This window comes from Anoplopoma fimbria, chromosome 15 (genome assembly GCF_027596085.1).
Source record: "Anoplopoma fimbria isolate UVic2021 breed Golden Eagle Sablefish chromosome 15, Afim_UVic_2022, whole genome shotgun sequence".
Classification (NCBI taxonomy): Eukaryota; Metazoa; Chordata; class Actinopteri; order Perciformes; family Anoplopomatidae; genus Anoplopoma; species Anoplopoma fimbria.
Window position 1 is genome coordinate 24137362 of NC_072463.1, and position 20233 is coordinate 24157594.

At 42.0% G+C, this 20233-nt stretch overlaps 1 protein-coding gene across 1 annotated transcript in view; it reads right to left on the reverse strand.

The window, feature by feature from the left end:
* pacrg (PARK2 co-regulated) overlaps nucleotides 1–16544 on the reverse strand; it is a 182650-nt gene extending 166106 nt beyond the window's left edge. Inside the window, exon 1 of the mRNA XM_054614449.1 lies at nucleotides 16462–16544. The gene's annotated coding sequence lies outside the window, so the exon portion shown is untranslated. The remainder of the gene's footprint in view (nucleotides 1–16461) is intronic.
* Between the last annotated feature and the right edge of the window lie 3689 nt (nucleotides 16545–20233).

A 20233-nucleotide genomic window follows, 5' to 3' on the forward strand; every position in this document is an offset into this window, starting at 1 on the left:
AAGCATTAATGTGGCTTCTCTCTGCAAGTATTTTAGCTTGCATGTTGAACAGCGATAGGAAAACTCTATTTTCAAGACTTTAACTTAAATTTGAATCATGCAAAAGTTTCTAATTTGCATCATAACATCTTCACGCCGTTTGCCTTCCCCCGGCTCTCCTCTGTCTTCCTCCTGTCTCCCTCCATCACCTCCACACCTTCGCTCACCTCGCTACCACACATCAGTAACAATCTCATTTACCGCCCCATTAATTGCTGGAATCCCAGACACTGGTGAGAGGAGTGTGTGTGTGTGTGTGTGTGTGTGTGTGTGTGTGTGTGTGTGTGTGTGTGTGTGTGTGTGTGTGTGTGTGTGTGTGTGTGTGTGTGTTGTGTGTGTGTGTGTGTGTGTGTGTGTGTGTGTGTATAAATAGTTTGCCAGTAGCAGCAGTGTATTGAGGGAGGAAGGTGGAGCAGAGAAGCTACTAAGGATGTGTCACTGATGGTAAACCTCCACCTTGTGCAGTAAAACCACTCTGTGTGGCCTGGCTGATGAAAAGAAACTAATATACACTGATACAGCAGCTACAAAGCATTAGTAGTCATTATTCACTCAATATATTATGAGATTAATCTAGGTAGAAGCCATTAATCTTCACTGATTTCTAAGTCACAAAAGGCGAGACGTAGATGAAAAGCGGAAGGGTTACACAATGATTTTTGAAAGTTTTAGACATTTGAGATGTGGATTGATCAATCTCAAAGAGCGTTTTACATTCAGCATTGCTGCAAAAAGCTGTTTTTCCAGCACTATCATCTACATAGCTGCATTCAAACACACACACACAGACACACATATCTATTTACACACACAAATCATCTTTATGTCTCTTAATGTCTCACTGGAAGATAACACACACACACACACACATAAAAGCACAAAAAGTAGAGTGGCACATTAGCAGGGGGCTGTTAATGAAGTGAGTCCCTGCTGCAGTAATGAATGTGCAGATTTAACTACATTAGCATCACATTCCTACTCAACAGCACATCAGGTAGGGCATGACAGCGCTCACAGTCAGACACATTACAGCTATTTGTTGCAACATTGATCCAAGCATCAGGATGCTGCCGCTTTACTAGCAGAGGGGATGCTGGGGGAATTTTGCACTGAAGTAGTACAAGTTCTTTGGCTTCACTTTGAGCGCTTTATTGTATTCGTGGTAATGCTTTGAGAAGGTTTGTTGTTTGCTGCGGTGTTTTCCTTTCATGAGCATCACGGGTGAGACTTTTTCTGATCTGAAAATGTGATATAAACCCTTTGAAAGGACAAAAAGACAACTCTTTTTTTAACAAAACCATTGCTGCCATAAAAAGGAAAGCACACAACTGCTTAAATAATAATTTGTATTAAAAAATAAATAAATTATTGTATTTTTTTTTAGAATGACATGCAAGCAAAAGCACTCTCTTTCAAGGTTCAGAAATGTCAGACTTAAGATTCATCTAGAAGACACCTCCACTCAGTAATAACCTCGACATCTTTTACTGAAATTATTTTTACCATTTTACCCTCACTTTACATACACTTATGCTCTCTACTGGCAGATGCCAGTTACATTTTTGGTGTGCAATAACTCTAATGAGTGTCTCTGCATGCAGGGCACATCATGTGGATACTTGGCCATGAAATGAAAGCATAATTACACCAGGGAAGTGCTTTTGTCTCTTCATTTTCTCTCATCTTCACTATTCTTTGCTCCGTTGCTCTCAGGTGGCTCCGGTTCTTACGTGAAAGCACTCAGGGGCAGCCTCACTCTGTCTCTCCATCTTCCTCCGTCTTTCTGTCTCTCGTACACACACACACACACACACACACACACATAAGGACTCCCAAAACCCTTTGTAACAATCATTGTCAGGGCAGGTCTGAAGAGAGTAGAATAAATTGAGAGAAAGGATCTGAGTGTATGATGGGCCCAATTCCTGGATAAAGGTCAAGCAGATTGATGGTTCTAAGACGACTGGTGCAAGGACACAAGGTTACGACATCTTATATCAGCACTGTCACTGCGCCAAAGCCATCAGCGTTGTCTCCATCACTGCAAGTTTTATATTACCAGTAAGTGGCAAATGTATCTGACATTCCAAGGCTTTTGCAAATTGTTCTTTCGACAGTTCAAGTTGGTATTTCTCTCTCTCTCTCTCTCTCTCTGTGTCTCGCAGGTTTTATTTTGAAATGAATAGGGATGTATAAGTGGTGGCTCGGGACGGCGTCAAATCGTCCTTGAGTGTCATACAATAGATACAAAGCGGAGTAGAGAGGGGCGAGAATAGGAGGCGGAAAGAGATAAGAGGGAGAGGGTTAACAAAGAGGCTGTCAGAGAATGAGGCGCTTTGTCATTGTCTGGAGCATTTAATGAGCAAGAATTAAACAATGACAGGCCGTAATAACCTGAGAGCAGCATGTGTTTGTGTGTGGGTGTTTGTGTGTTGATATCCAAAGGTTTTGCTTCTGTACTTATTTTAAGTTGAATAGAAATGCCTGTTACGTGGTTTGCTTGTGCTCCTCAAGTGGTTGCAGCGCTTGGTCATGCACCTTTACATTTTTGTTACCAAGCGAGCGGCGCCAAATCACGTGACTTAACAGGATATTCAACCTTTGTATCTTTATAATGCATGTAATACTTTACTTATTTCTTTACAAATACAATAAAGAAGTCCATGAATGTGAGATATGAGTGTACAGATAATTACAATCCCTCCTCGGCATTGTGGGGGTTGGTTTGTGACTTCTTGCCAGTTACACCTACAGTGGGTTACACAAGTATGTTAGTTTTTTTTATTCTACACAGTTCATATTGTGCTATGAGGCCAGGCGCAAGTATAAACAAAACTTCATACGTACCAAAACATATCTGTATATACACACTGTTTTTGTGAAGTCTGTTGTCCTACGTGAGCTGTTTTATCTCATAAAAAATGAAATAGCCACCATCAGAGTCAGTGTAAATACAACAATGTTAATAATTTAAAAAAATATATATATAAGAAGATTTTTTTACATTTTAATAAAATAATATTTTTTTGTCAACATTAATATAAAAAAAATGATTATAGTCTGTCTAAAAGGGTCTGTTATATTTCCATAGCGGAACCGATATTATTGTGTCATTACTGTAAGCTGAACTCTACACCTGTAATGGAGGAACAGTGATGTGTAAGACTAAATTCAATGAAAATCATCTTGAAAGGTAGACAAAAACAAGACTTTACTTAGCCAGAGTGGTGCTTAAAACTACATGTTAATGTCAGACAGCTAACATACTCATAATAACAATGATAACACACTGATTGTTAGCAGGGACCCAACCAGGTTCAGCATCTTAATTCAGTGAAAACTAGCAACGTTTTGCCACAAGTACCACCAAGTACCACCAAGTACAGCTGAGGCTGATGGGAACGTCATTAGCTTGTCAGGTATAGAGTGGTGCAAGGATGAAGTATTTTTGTAGGCAAATCCTGAAGTTAGCATCGCCCTGGTGACCTCAACACAAAGCAAAAGGGATTTTTCCAGCTCTGAGGCAAACAAAAGTTTATGAAACTTACACTTTTATGAATTTTGAAGTGCAAATGCAATCGCCAGAAGTAGAAATCTGGGTAAGGCTATAGTTGACCAACACTAAGCTAAGGGCAGACCAGTGTGCTGCACGGTGGCATTAAGTTGTAAGGTAAATGCTTCAAAATTCACAAGTGGGGTATTTACTGGCATATTTCATATCGTAGATTTTTTTTTTTTAATCTCTGTGTTAACCACAGACCTTATTTCAGTAATCTAACCCTAAACCCATTGACCTTGAAACCATCAAACAAAGAAAGTGCTAAATGCTTTGGTAAAAAAACAAAAAATAACATTTTGACCTGATGATGGTGCTTGATGAAGAATTAAGTCATAGCTGCAAAGCACGCAAGAGCAAAGGCATGCAAAGACTGCTTTGCATGTACAAAATCTGCTGACAAACATTTTAATTCAGGCGTGTGAAATACTGATCAGCAATACTGTAGTTACAAGTTTCCTCTACATGTGAATCACCGTCCACATTTCAATGGCCCAACTGTACAGTACAAGAAAAGAAAAAAGTAAAAGGGAGGCTTCACACTCTCTCAGCATTGTAATATCCACACTGAAAAGGAGCAGTAGAGGCCGCCCACAGCTGCTAAAACACTTCCTCTGTAATTGTCAAAAATCACACACAAATACAATTAGAGTGTTTTTTCTCATCCTGGTGTCAGTGGAAACCATGGAAAAGATTTTGTGCCAGTAAACCATACAGGAAGTTCTGTTTAAGCCTTCAATGATATCACTGGAGGGTGGAATCGTCATTCTAAATCCAAAAAAGGCAGCAAAGGACAAGAAAATGACATAATTCCACATGAGCTGGTGTTTAGAGGCCAAAAAATAGTGGTTTGGGCCCAAAATTCCAAAATGTATGAAAATGATTATGTCATAATACCAAACTATGTCACTTTTGGGTGCAACCTACTGTGGATCCCTCCTCCACTGGAAGCACAAGGTTATCTCAGCACTCACTTAGACACAAAACAACTTCCTCACCACAGTCTCTTAATGAGCATAATCCTCCATGTTTGAATCCCACTGCCTAGTAAAAGGTTTGGCCACCCTGTTTCCCCGCTTTCCAGCTGATTCCAATTAGATGCTCCCATTAAATAATATTGTAATGCAGTGGTTTACTGAAAAGAGAACAGGAGCGAGAGGGAACAGAGCGCATTAAGGAAGCCTCTCGTCTCCGGAGGTTAATCTTCCATTTTTAGCCTAATTTACAGAGCACCAGGAAACATGCATGCAGGGAGAATTCAAAAGAGGCAGTAAAAAAAGCAAGAGGTGTGATCAGGGGGGGGAAAGGGAGATTAAAGCTAGAGACAAGATGAGGGACAGAGACAGAAAAAAAAGAGGTTGTTAAGATATATATGAAGAGGAAACGAGGAGAAAGGGCCGCAGCTCGTCCTGGATTCTGACCATGCAGCAACACTGCATGTAGCAGAGACATTTCATTTGCTGACTATTTGAGTGGAAAATGACTGGTTGTGATCCAATCAGACTGCCTGTCACTGGGACGTGTCAGCCAGCGAGCGAATATGAGGAAAATGTACACAGACCAGCCTTTCCCTGCCGCAAGCATCAATCTCCACCATCAGATTAAACACGCCGAAATTAATCCAGACCAACTGGGCGATATGCCGATCACTCCACCGTATGTAAATGATGGAGCTGCTGTCTGAAAAGGTGGAGGGAAACCTAGCCCCGTGAGTTTGTCCATAATAAACGGATGTCGATGGAGTCACAGACAGCACAGATATAGATGTCTGCACTGATTGCTGTATCATACCATCAAATGTTAATGCGGTGTAAAACAACGGAGGATCTCTCGGGTGAAGGCATCATGTAAATGTCAAATGAGGCAACAATAGCGTTGTGAATACGTTGAAATAGGTCAAGCTGAGTGCAGTTGATCTCAGGTCTTTACGCAGCAGGTTGAGCAGCATCTGAGAAGCGACTGTGTCAGAATTGAAAGCAAACCAAAACGCCAACAGGGGGGATGCTCGCTGTCTGGATACACAGCACCCCCTAGAGGATAATCTGAAACCGGGCGTGTGTGTGAAAATGATTGTAAGAGGGGAGAGACAGAACAAGTGTGTGTGTGTGTGTGTGTGTGTGTGTGTGTGTGTGTGTGTGTGTGTGTGTGTGTGTGTGTGTGTGTGTGTGTGTGTGTGTGTGTGTGTGTGTGTGTGTGTGTGTGTGTGTTTGTGTGTTTGCGTGAGTGTGTCTGCACTAAGCGGTAGGCTAGGCTGAGCAGAGAGGGAGACTGAGTGACTTTATACTCCTGATAATCTGGATTATAACCCTCTGGGACAGCATTAAACACCGCCGGCTGGGCATTACACGCACTCAGATACACACACATACTATCTCTCTTTCTCTGTATTTCTCTCCACATTTTGGTGTGTCTTGTTTAAACACTGCACGATTTATTTTACCAAGACTGTGTGTGTACTTTTGCATGAATGAAAACAAACCTCTAAATTCAGGCTCTACATTTATCTCTTGATCTGGGTGTGTCCCAGTATTACATGTCGTCTCATCCAAACACTCCTTTGGTACCAAACATCTAAATCCTTTCATACGCTGACACCAGTGGACGGGGATATTGTAACGTGGAGCGATGTCAGTGTTGGGCGACATGATGGGAGGGATGGAGAGCTGGTGGGCTCTGCCATGCCTGGCCCAGCGGGGGTATTAGGTTTGATTGGATTGGGGTTGGGGATTTGTGTATTAAACTGAGATTACCATGTGATCCAGCATTTCGGAGAGAAATCCACACAGCGGAGCCTGCGGAGGGAGTCCGCTGACCTGGCGAGCTGCCTGATTCAATCCGAGCCTTTGCCCCTCGCCCTGGCTGGGTTCTGGGTTCTTGAACTGTGTCGTGTTTCTGCGGTTCTGCTCTCCTGCTTCTATCCACTCTGGTCTGGTCCACTTTATTACGCTCAATTCAGTTCTATTAAGGTTTTGTTTACCTCTCTTCTTTTTTGAGCCAGATTGTTCCTCTGATCAAAAAACAATCCTCTTCATAAGAGTGAGATGAATAGATTGATACCACTCTCATGTCTGTACAATAAACATGTAGCCGGAGCCCGCCCCAAGTTATCTTATTATAGCTCAATCTCTGAATCCATCGGATATCGATCTGACGACGGGTCAGCCTCTGGGGACAAGGGGCTGTTCTGCTGGGGTACCAATGACACACGGCAGAGATCTAGGCTAAGACTTCCTTTCCTGTGTGCTGCTCGTTGTTTACAGTCCGATTAGCATCATGAGTTGTGAGACTGAAGTTGAGAAACAAAATCTATGACCGGATTGTTTCAAAAGAAGCCAGTTTACAAGCCAATTCTAAATCAATAAAAAGCTAAATCATCGTGAGACAATAGCTAAAGGGGTTCCAAGATTTCATTACAACTAATGTTTACCTGCATTCAACCGAAGCCTGCTCAAATGTGATTGGCCAAAATACAACCCAGACTACAAACTAAAATGCTTCCGATACCAAAATCTTCTGCATTTGAATGCAAAAAATGTTTATTGAGATTAATTTTAGCATAAAGAATGTAAACAGGTGGAAAGGGTAGCCTGGTTCTGTCTGCAGGGGAAATAATGTGTCTACCTTCGTCTCTGAGGAATACTTATTAACATATTATATCCTTTTTTTTTTAATGCACACAAAAGTGTTAAAATAACAATCTCCACTGATCATTTGATGTGATATGCAAAAAGGACATATTTCTTATTATGTCTCAATCTATTTTACATAACAATCCCAAGCTGTCTGTATGAAAACATTAAAAAAAGTAATTGCAATAACAGAAGCTCAGTCGGTTCATGTTTTGTACTTTGCTTTTTCATTTTCTATTTTCTCTGCTATATCATTGCTTATTTAATATGTTCTATATGGACGTTTTTGCTGTTGAATCACATTACTTTTTCTGCTGCACCAAACTAAATCCCCCACAGGGATCATTAAAGTTTCATTTTTTTCTTATCTTAAAATTCTAATTTAACTTTGAGTCCTAACACCTTCACTGTAGATTTTCACACAGCGCCCACATTCCTTGCCTCAGATTCAGAAAAGAAATTTGACTGCCAGAATGCACCATGACACTGTGCACAATCTGCACGGTTTAATTCTGTTGATCTCTTCTTTCCATTTCCCTCCATTTTGTTGGTCTGTGCTGTTCTCTGACATCCTCCTCTAATGACTGTCTAAAGTTGTACATAATCTGGTTAACCTGACCCCATTGTGGGACGTTATGCTGAAAGTCTCAGGCAGAATGCTTTCCAGAAATACAGATGGCATTGTGCATCCAGTGTACTAATCTGTGTGTCGTCTGAGTCCACGAGGTTGTGTGAGAGCATGAGAAGATTAGAACTCACAATGGAAATCAAGATTTACTGAAAATTGTAGATGTGTGACAACTCTGTCACATAAGCCACGGACATGAATCCATTGTGTTTACAGTTGGTCAACCGTCCATCAGCCTTTCTCTCTCTCTCTCTCTCTCTCTCTCTCTCTCTCTCTCTCTCTCTCTCGATGCACAGCTGAAGCAGTATTGAGTCCACCGAGTGGGTCATTGATTTTCTGTCAGCAATGCAAGGGCTGAAGCCCATTAGGCCAGGACCAGACAGATGGACAGATGTGCACGCATGCAAAATCACCCACACAAAGTTAGACCATTTTTCGTGCCACCACCAACTGCACCCAAATCAACTCTGGGGGCAAAGCTTAAGATTTCCCTGCATGCATATCCGGTGTTACATAGACCAGCCAGGGTTAACTGAGGATACCCAGTCATTTGGTATTACACTTTCATGAAGTCGGATGGGACTTAAAAAGTAACCAAATACAAGTCTGTAAGGGAGTCTTTTATTGCCATCTGTAGTTGGAAGTGTGTTTTACCTCTAGCTACGACTAAAATGACAGATGAGAAGTGTGCTTTGTTGCACCTGTAACCTCACCCAACAGTGAGGCCACAGTGTACTGACACACCCTGTAGGACACCTGCACATCACTGCGGCAAGATGAAAAATGAACTATTTGTACAAATAGTATTCCAATAACGTCTAAGGGTAAGAATGTTGGGGTGGGGTGAAGGACACGGCCCCAAGACCCGGACATCAGATAGCTTCAATGATCCACTGAGCACTTAATTTAAAGCATAGGCATGCCTTTATTATTAGCAGATAAAAATAAAATTGGTCAAATCAAAGCAGCACAGGAAAAGATAACTCTTTTTTGTATTTTATATATACAGCTAATTTGAGACACAGGCTTTGTGTCAAAAATGTTTCAAAATGTCAAGCCCAAGCTGAGATACCCTAGGGATGTCACTTAAGTAATTTTCTGTGACTTGATAAAACTCCCTCAAGGACCACAGAAGAAGACCTTATAGCTACTTTCACAGGCGCTGTAGTTCTTCCCATGACTAGTCATTTGCCATTTTAAATCACTGGTGTGCCTCTTTAAGTGTGACATGATGTTGATGATCTTAAATCATTGCATGTTTGTTGATCATTCAACAGTTGCAGTTATACATGCACAACCTGCACTACGTCATCTCTCTTTCTCTCTCTTTCTGTCTCTCTCTCTCTTTCTCACTCTCTCTCCGTCTCTCTGAAGGACATTTGGTTGATTGATGGTGGTCCAGGAATTTGTTAAGAGGCTCCAGGTGGAAAGCTGTTATCAGCTGTAGGCCACAAGATTACCTCCAGCAGCTTTCTGCTCCAACTTTTCCCTCCTAAAGTCTCCCATTTACAAGCTGCTCCCAAGACACACACACACACACACACACACACACACACACACACACACACACACACACACACACACACACACACACACACACACACACACACACACACACACAAAAGCACACAACTTCATGGACTTGCACAGATGGCAACACACACCCACAGAACAGATCTTTTTTCCTTTGATGTTTTCCCACCATATTTCCCACTCTCCTTCTGTCTTTTATTATTTATTTATTTTATTATCTTTAAGTCAACACAGCGATGCTGAATGTTGACTCAAAAAAGACCTCAGACTACCACACTTTGGTCCGACTCGCTTCCGTGTATTGACACTTGGATTCACTCTGCCTTACATGTACCAGTCACTCTCCCTCCAACTGTTTGAGCTGTTAAAATATTAACAAAGGGTATTTTCCATCTCGCTCTCTGAGTAGCGCTCTGTGACACCAGAACATGAGAGTAAGTTAACACCTTTAAAGAGTTTAGCAGCAGCCACAGCGTGAGTCAGAGTAGTCGCACCTTTCACCTCGAGGTGGATTTTGGCAGAATGGTCCACTGTAGTGGTGGAAAACTCGGGGAACTTTTTACCCAAAAAGCGTGCAAGCAAGCAGGAAAATGGTCAAACTAAATCATTAAAATATCACCAACATATTGAAGATTTTGTCTGCGAAACTGGGATTCTTTTGTCTGTCAAATTAGATCATCTGTTCTCATGTTCTTTATTTGTATCACTATTTTTTTGTGAACAGTATGTCCTATTTGGATTAACTGTAAGCTAATGTCAGTTCCACCCTTGAGGATCTCAAGATGGAGGAGCTTCTGGTTTGGGTAGTAGAGAGCAAGCTGAGCGGCCTTTACAGGATGCTAAAGGGCACAGTACAGGGCCTGCAGAGGAAGGCAGCAAGATGAATACATAGTCTATTATGTTGGCAAAGATACAGATACAATCAGCCAGGTTGAAAGACAAAAGTAATATGAAACCAAAGGTGCTTCAGTATCAAGAAGACTGTCAGAGTCAGAGGATAGAAAGAGCTGCAATGTAAGGTGTAGTGCAAACAGCTATCAAACGAATGTTTGGCCAAAAAACTGTATTTTTCACCATCAGGTTTTGTTTGATTTGTAATGAAGACTCAAGAAAGATATTCAGTTAGGTTAAAAAAAGAAGTGACAATTTAATCACTGGTTGCAACACTGTCAATACTGGCCCTCCGGCTTGCTTACTCTTCTCTCAGTCACTCTGTACCTGCCTCCCATTTCAGGTGTCCTCCATCAAAGTGTAAACATTTAAAGACCAAATATGCAATAACTGGGTAGCATGTCCAAATGTAGCCCAAACATGTAGCCCCCCTTTTCTTGAAAAGGGGGCACAACTGGTGTATCCTTTACTCTATCCCAAAATCACGTGTTAAATTCAGGTGGTCCTGTGTCACCAGTAAATAAGTCACATGATCTGCACCAATGAAAAAGCAACTGAAAGTGTTGGTTTTCTGAGAGGCAAGTGGTAGAAACGTATAATGCTCAGAATCCTCTGTAGAGGACATTTTGGACACATCTGTCAAAAGGAGGTGGCCCCTAAAATGGGACACAGTGTCTGTATCTGACCTGCTCCCTCTCATTTGCATGCTCTCCAGCCCGTCCACCCCTCATTGCCCCGCGGCACTTCTGGGTCAGCCTTCTATCCCGACAACAGGCAGCGGTTCAAACTTGGAGAAATACTGAGCACATGGAGGGAACAGGGAGATGAGAAAAAAAAAAGAGAAGGAGGACAGAGCCAGACAGAGAGAGAGAGGGTGGATGGATGCAGCGAGGAGAGGAGACATACGGACGGACACAGTCCAACAGACGGAGAGCTATCGGGACATTTGGAGGATACATGAGGCAGTTATGAACCTATTTGGTTTCTTCTACAGGAGCGCCCGAGTGTCACTAATGGCAAAGTAGGGGCTGGTAAACACATTTCTGTGACGGCACGACACTGCCGAAAAACAAATTAAACTCTCTCCTCGCATTTCACACCCTCTCAACCCTTTTCTCTCTGTCTCCCTCAATTACTCATTTCTTGCCGCTCTGGTTTTCCATCTCAGTCTCTCCCTTTCCTGTAGTCGTTCTTTTCCTGTCCATCCGTCTCCTACAACATCTCCTTCTATCTTGTCTCTCAGTCTTTCTGTGGCTTTTCTCCTCAGCCAAAAATGAAAAACAGGGCCATATGCGTTGGGACAGCGAGCAGAATTGCGCTCCTGATGTTCCTGCTGAGGCAGTTAAGCATCTCTCTGCAGACCGCGCCCACTTCTGCCTTGCCCAGGACATGGGGACAGTTGGCAAGCACTGCCAAGCCCCGAACAACACAGTAGCTGCTTTCTGGCTGCTTGTTCTGTGATGAGACTGGGAGCGGGAGCGTAATGAAGCTTCTGGGTCCTTGTGTTGACTCGCTACCCCGTGTACAATGTCTGTCTGAGCTGATGGTGCAGAACTGGACAGGAGGTGTGTGAGATCCTCTTGCAAGCGAACAAAAGACGCTGAGGATGGATTCGCTAGTAAAACGGAAGATTTCAAAAAGTGCAAGTGGCATATTCAATGAAAGAGAATGAAAAAAGTTCTCATTAGGGGCCCATGAGTTGCCTTAAATTGCCCCTTTTTGAATCCTCAAATGAATCCTTTCTTCAGCAGCTTGATGTAAAATGCATCCAAAGTTGAATTAAGCCATCAAATGAGAGCATGAAAGCCAGCGTTATGGTCTCCAGAGACGTCCTTTTTCTTTCCTCATAGACTTAACTTGGGTTAGAATAATTCCCAAACGCATAGTTTACCTCTTTCTGGCCTTCACTCTGGGAGAGATTTACACACGTGTGTGCATGTGTCACTTCCCTTTACACTCACTGCCTGTTGTCCTTCAACATATCGATCTAGGAGTTGGATTTTCTTTCTTTCCTTCAAAGACGTCTGAGCACAAGAGCCTAATTTGTTGGACACTAGCTAAAGCACCGGTAAAGTCCCTGACCCTTGCCGCATTAGAGAACAATTTAGTGGAGCATCAAGGTGTTTTGGAGGCTAATCTGCCATAGTTGTAGGGTGCTGGTGTCATGTAGTTCCAGCATATGAGTGATTCAGTAAAGATTTCACAATTTAATGAGCAAGCAATAGATAAGACCTTTATCTTTTTATTTATTTTTTATCTCAGTGAGGAGGTGTGGTTTGCTTTGTCACTAAGAATGATGTTAAATATGTATAAATTATGTTTTAAATACTGACACTGATCCTTTTTTTATCATCACTCCATAATACAGTGAAGTAAGTAAAAATATTTTATAATCTAATATTTAATTCCTGTGATTTCCTCAGAAATTGACACATGAAGCTTTTTATTGGTATACATGCAGTAAACATGATTTTTCTGTCTCTTAAGTTTTTTATTGTACTTCCGCTGAGACCAACTGCTAGGTCTAGGAAACTTTGGGAACATGGCTCCACATTTATTTTTGCTTAAAACTGTTGAGCAAGGAACTGGAAGCTGCAGCAGGTGGTAGAGAACAGAAGGAATCAGACTGTGAAGTTGGAAGTTTTTCAGAATAACTTGAATCTGATGTCCTACTTTATGCCAGTCTAAACAGAAGATGCTAAAAAATACCAACAAAAAGTTGTAAGACAAATTTGACAAGTTATATGATGTGTGCTCATGAGTAATGCAACATTTAATTGTCAGGTTTTCTAAGGCAGTTAGGCTACTTCACAAAGAGTTTTTCCAGCCTTTAAATGTGGGTAGACTCTATTCAGCAAGCAAAATATGCAATTCCTTTTATTTACATGCTTGGATGACACATGCCACATTAACCATCACATAAAACGCAATGTTATTCTACATGAAATCTGGTCCCCAAACCACAAAAGTGCTACTGTACTCCTTGTACAATCAAATAGAGCTCAAGTGCTCAGCGAGGCCATGTTTTGACACAACATTACACTAATGCTGACAGTGTGACACAGCTGCTATCAGCTCTCTATCCAATCTGCCTTTCCTCTCTTCACCCCACATGCATTGAGTTATTAGGGAAAGGTGTCAGATGAATGTGCTTAACACTTACTGCAAGAGGTGTGTGTGTGTGTGTGTGTGTGTGTGTGTGTGTGTGTGTGTGTGTGTGTGTGTGTGTGTGTGTGTGTGTGTGTGTGTGTGTGTGTGTGTGTGTGTGTGTGTGTGTGTGCCCATTTAGCGAGGTGACACTTTGGATCGACCATGCGCTACTACAGAGGCTGATGTCGGTGTGTGAGGGGTTGCATGGGTCACTAAGTCACTAACTATTGCTGAGGGAAAGCCGGTAGGGGCTTGCTGATGTTTACAGGGACCCACGCCAACACCTATACAGAGCTTACAGTGTGCGTGTGTGTGCGTGTGTGTGTGTGTGCGTGAGTGTGTGCGCGCTAACCTCTTCCTGGACTTTAATTCTTCCGAGGAACATTAGTAACAGACCACAACACTCCCATCTGCCACTGCTCTGTCCTTCGAGCTGCCTCCCATCCTTTTCTCCCTCCTTGTTTAATCATCTCTAAGCTTCTTCTCCTCCTCTCCCTCCCTGTATCAGTTTCTAATCAGTGGCTCCTATTTTCTATTTTTTTCAAGGTCTTTTTTCTCTCCTTTCAAACCGGTTGTGAAGTTTTTTTTCCTCCTCTCCTTCAGTTATTCAAAGCCACCTGTCTTGATTTGTATCCATGTACGTAACCATCGCTGTGTGCTGGCATCCACCGCTGCACCTCACGCACACTCACGTTCAGATTTTGAGCTTAAATATTAAATGCTACACAACCAAAACGCCACCACTGCTGCTGAGAGCTCTCTATGTCTTTGCCTCTGACTCTCTGTCTAAATATTTCTCACTGTTTTCTGTTTCTTTTCCCTCTCTTTCTCACACTCACACACACACACTCACACACACCGCTGCCTCCAATGCGGTGAATAGTAAAACTGAACACAATAAACGTTATCACAACAGCCACTGAATTCGGAGAGATAAGAAATTCATTAGGCGCCAGCTTGCTAATGACGTGCAAAGAGATGAAATTATGGCAAGGACAAAAAGGATGTAAGAGACGGGGGTTGGGGGAGGAAGGAGGGGAGGGGGTAAAAATGAAAAAAGGATGTGTGGGAGAAAATGTTTCCCGGGATGGTACACCGTATCATGGCGTGCCAGCTCGATTGGCTTGTGACCTCTGCAAGTCAAAGAACTAAACGAGGCCTCATTCATATGGCAACACGGTTTTCTTTTGTTCTTATTCACAGTTTGTGTTTCTTTCTTTCTCTCTCCCCCCACCCCCCATCTGTCTGATATTACTCGCCATACACCACAGGGGAAATGGAGGTTGATAGTCGAAGCACTCATGCTCGCATTCTCTTCCTCGGCTTACTGCTCACATGCTACTCAAGGTCACTTAAAGCACAGGCCTCCATTATCAAATAATGGAAGTTCATAACCCCTTTGCCGTGATGCCACATGGGCAAAGAGAATGTGAAAAAAATATGTTTTTTTTCATGTTGAGAGCTATTATCCACCTGCATTTAGGGTTGAGGACAAACCACTACAGGTCCATCTGTGGCACATCAAAAGAAGACAAATATAATCCCAATGTCAGTGCCTCTGCACGCTGAACATTCACTCTAACACACACGCACGCACGCACACACACACACACACACACACACACACACACACACATCCGCCATCTGGTGCCCATCCTGCCCCATGTTATAGCCCCCTCTGCCCCATGCTGGATTACTCCCTCAGTATTTACATCTTGCAAATCCAGCCGGCGGCCTCTGATCGGGGCCATCTGTAATCTGAAGGTCATATTTAAAGCATGTGTGTCTGTGTGTGTGTGTGTGTGTGTGTGTGTGTGTGTGTGTGTGTGTGTGTGTGTGTGTGTGTGTGTGTGTGTGTGTGTGTGTGTGTGTCTGTGTGTGTGTGTGGGTTCTCATGTGTGTTCTCATGTGTGTATCGGCATGTAATTTGTTCGTGCTCAGCGCAGGGACAGTATCAGCGTCCGCGACATCTGTTCAACACAGGGCCTACACAGCAGAACTGAGCGCATCATCTGCAACCGGGCAGCACAGGGATGAAGCACACACACACACACACACACACACACACACACACACACACACACACACACACACACACACACACACACACACACACACACACACACACACACACACACTCTTACACACTTATATGTGCATGCATAAAATCATTGTTTCTTTCAGGTTTTATAATGCCCTTATTTTTTTCCCTCCTTTCCATGTTTTTTTTTCTGTCTATTCTGTTCATAGGACATCTACTGCATGTCTGCCTGTGTTGGAAGAGGGATCTCTCTTCTCTTGCTAGCTTGTTCGTTTTAGTTTACCTTGACCGAGTCTGTTTGTACCGACTCTAAAGCCATTTTCAGGTCAATTTGTGCTTTGTAATGGTTGCACCAACAGTTACCATGGCAATTGAAACATTTAACATAAGCTGCGATTGGGAAACCACCATAGCCAATGGGTTGCTTTGACCCAATGTTAGTGTTGAATATTACTTTGGGTTATTTATCCAAAACAAATAATGGTATGATTTTGAACTATTATAATACAATCTGACTCTTTTGATATGTTGCTATTTGTTACTGACTGTTAACAATTTAAAAACAATAATGCAACTCCACAGTGTCCTTAGTTAGACCCTCCCTATGTGTATATTGCCAACATCTTTCAAACCCCTGCCTCTGGGTTGTAGCAAGTAAATTTGGAGGCGTGCCCCTTTAATGAAATAACTCTGAACACAGTTTATTTGTCAGGATGGTAACAAGGCTTTCGTGTTTTCTACATGTGGATTTAAGTAAGTGGGTTTGTCTGCACATGAGCACACATGCCGTGCAGTTGTTCACATCTGTGTGTGGTCAGCCGGGATCGAATCATCTCTGTTCCACCCAGAGATGCCAGAGCAGGCAGAGGAAAGGCTCTGAGGCTAAACATTGGGGTTTGAATTCCCAGTATTTCTTGCCAGTGATGACAACAACTCAAGTGGGATCCACGCAGAGAAGAAGAACAAAAACGACTGAAATGAATTTACAGCTCACCCGTTCGGGGATGGGTGTGCCGAAGATGAAGTGATGATCATCTCTGTTCTCCGCTAAAATGAAATATGATGGCGAGGGAGCTGAGTGCCATTTCCTGCCTGGCACAGGAAGCGCCCATCTGGAGCCGAGTGCTGTCTGTCCTCTGTTGTCGTGTTGCACGCTGTTGTAAAAGCTCGGCTGTCACTGTTGTTCCTTTGCTCAGTGCTGTTATTATTTCTGAAGCACCGCACAGGTCACCTGAGGGAGACGGGGGAGAAAGAAATGATATTCATAGTTTAAGATGCTGTGTTGTGGATTACTGAGGAGAGGACTGGTAAAATGGGCAATAAGTGCGGAGTTTATCAATTTGAACTGGTAGGGGGTTAGTAATAGAGGCAGTGGAGGGGAGTCTGTAGGAGGAAGAGCAGTGAGACGCATGTTGGCAGCTGCCCGTAAGACTGTCACATCCCACCGCCCGCCAGAAAAGCAGAAGGAAGCCACTCGTCATCACCGTGACACCCAACGCGTGACGAGAGGAGGGAGGAAAGTTATCCATCAAAAAATGATGTAGGGATGAGTGCACTCCTTCGTCCACACACACACACACACACACACACACACACACACACACACACACACACACACACACACACACACACACACACACACACAATGCCATCATATTTCATCTGGGTCATCAGGAACAACTGTCTCCAAGAGGAACTCTCTGACTGAATCTCATGCTCTCCCTACTCAACAACATGATAATGTATTTTCCTCTTTAACGAAGTGACTGCAACCCCCCACAGGGATGATGTTCAGAGCACACAGACAAACTGAAAGCACAATAGCAGGGAAACAGCAAATCAAGTGTGAACTCACCCCAGAGCCAGAGACTGTCACACTGAAGGCAAGTGTTTGGCCGTGCTGTTGACAAAAGCATGAATCCATTTGAAAGAAATTAAACTATAAACCAGAGATGAGTTATCTTCTCATACAAGATTTTACATGACTGATCAAGATTGGAATAATATCACACTGTCAAGGTTTAAAAAACAAACCAAATGCTTTTTTGTGTCTCACAAATGTAAATACGCTCAATATTTTAAGTTTTAGGATTATTGGTTAAATCCTATAATCTTCCAGTGCACTGGGAAACCTACCTGATGTATTTATTTACGGTTAACAGGAACCTGACTTATAGCCATGCATATCAAACATCTAGCAGCAGAAATTGCAAAGTGATGGTCTGGGATCACAGGGAGAAAAGCCTGTAAGGAAGGCTACTGTACTCTCTGAGGCTTTGAGGCCTGAACAAAGAGAAAGTGCTGGAAACTGTGAGTGCTGAGCACCACCCAGTGGTTGGATGTGTGCTCAGTTAAAGCTCTCACTGAGAAGAAACACTGACTTTTAAAATTCACCCTCAAATGTGTGCAGCTCTTACTTTTTACTATAACCAATTTGAATATGAGAAAATAACCTATTAGGAAACTTACATGTTGTTTGTTACTGTAGCTGTCTGCTGCCCATAGCATCGATATTTATGTTGCCCACAAAGTATCAAATGACTGTGAAAACACTTCGACAACGTGAAAGAGGTTTTATGCTTACTGTTTGTTCACTTTCATAACTCGTACTGCATCATTTTCGGTAAAAAATAATAATAATATATAACTCTTATAACTTACTGAACACAGCAGCAAACAGCAGACAGACTCAGTTAGCGGTTAACGTGAGCATTTATTTTGATACAATAAAACAGAATCAAAAAAGGAGTAAATATTGGACTTACATTCATAAGATGGTCAGTAACACGACTCCAAGTGATGCTGCGTAACTTCTGGGTGCACAATTAGCAACTGTTAGTACACAAGTTAATACGTTGAAAGAAGTAAATGATACTCTCTTCCTCATGCAAATTAAAAGTTGAATCTGTAATTTAGAAAATTGCATCCATATTCGAGGTTTTTGCTGCTGCATCTTTAGCATATGTTGTCTGATGTTAAGGAACGTTTAGATAGATGAATAGCTCTTTGAATGACCCAATGTTTCAGCATATTTATTATCATCATTTTCCCTTGAGACCACAGTGTCTGCTGTTCACCAAATTTGCTTCAACATTTTATTTTCAGACCTCAAATTTAAAGATCTCTGTTTAAAAAAAAAAGTTAGACATTTCCTCTTTGTATGGACCAAACATATCCATAATCACATTGATTTTTCACATTGATTTATTTTTTTGTTTAATGTACAAATGTAGGCCTACATGTGTGTGGGGTTTTTTTTTCAGCCACCAGATTGCTGAATTGTACCCTTCCCAGTTAATAACAGGACATATTCATTATTATTTCTCGCTGGATTGCACAACAGCCTGAAGGTATTGCTGGGTTTTTTTATTATTATTATTCAAAACTGTCAAATAATAATTGTTAGAGCTGCTTACTTTGGAGTAAACCATTTCTCCTTAACTTTTCCTCACAACATTTTCCCCAGCCTGTCCACAGATTTACACTATTCATCTGGTCCCAAATCAGCTTCTCCAGTCACCAGGTGGACGCTGCCCCCTAGAGATCAATACAGTCAATATTCATAGAGGTAGTCAAAAAAGTACAACATGAACTATGCTAATTGCATTTGTCCAAGTCGATAAAAACAAACATAAACATGTGGAACAATACCACATTTGTGTGTACACATGCACACGTCACACTAACTTCATCGCATTACTCTATTGTCATCTGTTGGCAGGAGGGCCACAGTGGTGTCCGCAGTGCGAACCAACAGGCATGACTGTAGCCAGCGGGGAGAATAATGAACGAGTAATGAATAATAGAAATATAATGAAGAATAATGACTTTGGGAAAAGGCACACACATGCATACACACTGGTATGCACACTTCATACACACGAGGGCAGACATAGATAATTGTACAGTATCACCATTTATCTTTCTCTCGGAGAGAGAGAGATTCCTCTGTACCCTCTGCTATACATAACTTCATTAAGAGGAAGTTCACAGATGGACACCGGGTATGTGAAGAACACAATCTGACGCTATCTCTCTCTTTTATCGCAAAAGGGCAGAAAGAAATATTTCAGGAAATATGGGTGCAAATGAAGTCACATCCGCCCTCTAAAAATATCACACGTAGTCAAAACAAACCAACACGCACATTTGATGCAGCTTTAGAACAGGAAATCTTAATGCCTTTTAGCAATGTGACCTTTTTAAAGAAAGCAAGTTCTACAGTTACCATGTGGAAATGAAACCAAGTTGTTGTTTTTTCTTTGTTTTTATGGTGCAGGGCAACTAAACACGTCTGATTTCCGCTGTTTATATAGGGGCACAAGAAAGAAGAATCATTGTTTAAAACTGCAAACATTGGCTGCTATTAGAGATATGTTGTTTTGTTCAAGCAGCAGTTTTATGATGCAAGAAAAACCACTTCCTGCATTTCAGGGACATAACTGTCAGGTTTAACTCTGTTTGTGCCATGTGCCAGAACAACGTATGTTAAAACATGCATTGATAAGCTATCAGCAAGAGTGTTCAGGAATTAAATCAAGATACCTCTGGTATTGTGTGGGCAAAAAGCAGACCCACCATCCATACAGGGACAACATTTATTTTGATGTTAAAACTTCTAAATATTAACGGTTAGAACTATACAATGTATGGTGATGTTTTGGTTCGAGTTCAGCATGTAGGAGTTATGGTTAAGGTTTGGTTGATTGATGAAAACAAGTGGCCATCTGCTACTATGAGTGTTACAGGAACACTTAACAATATGA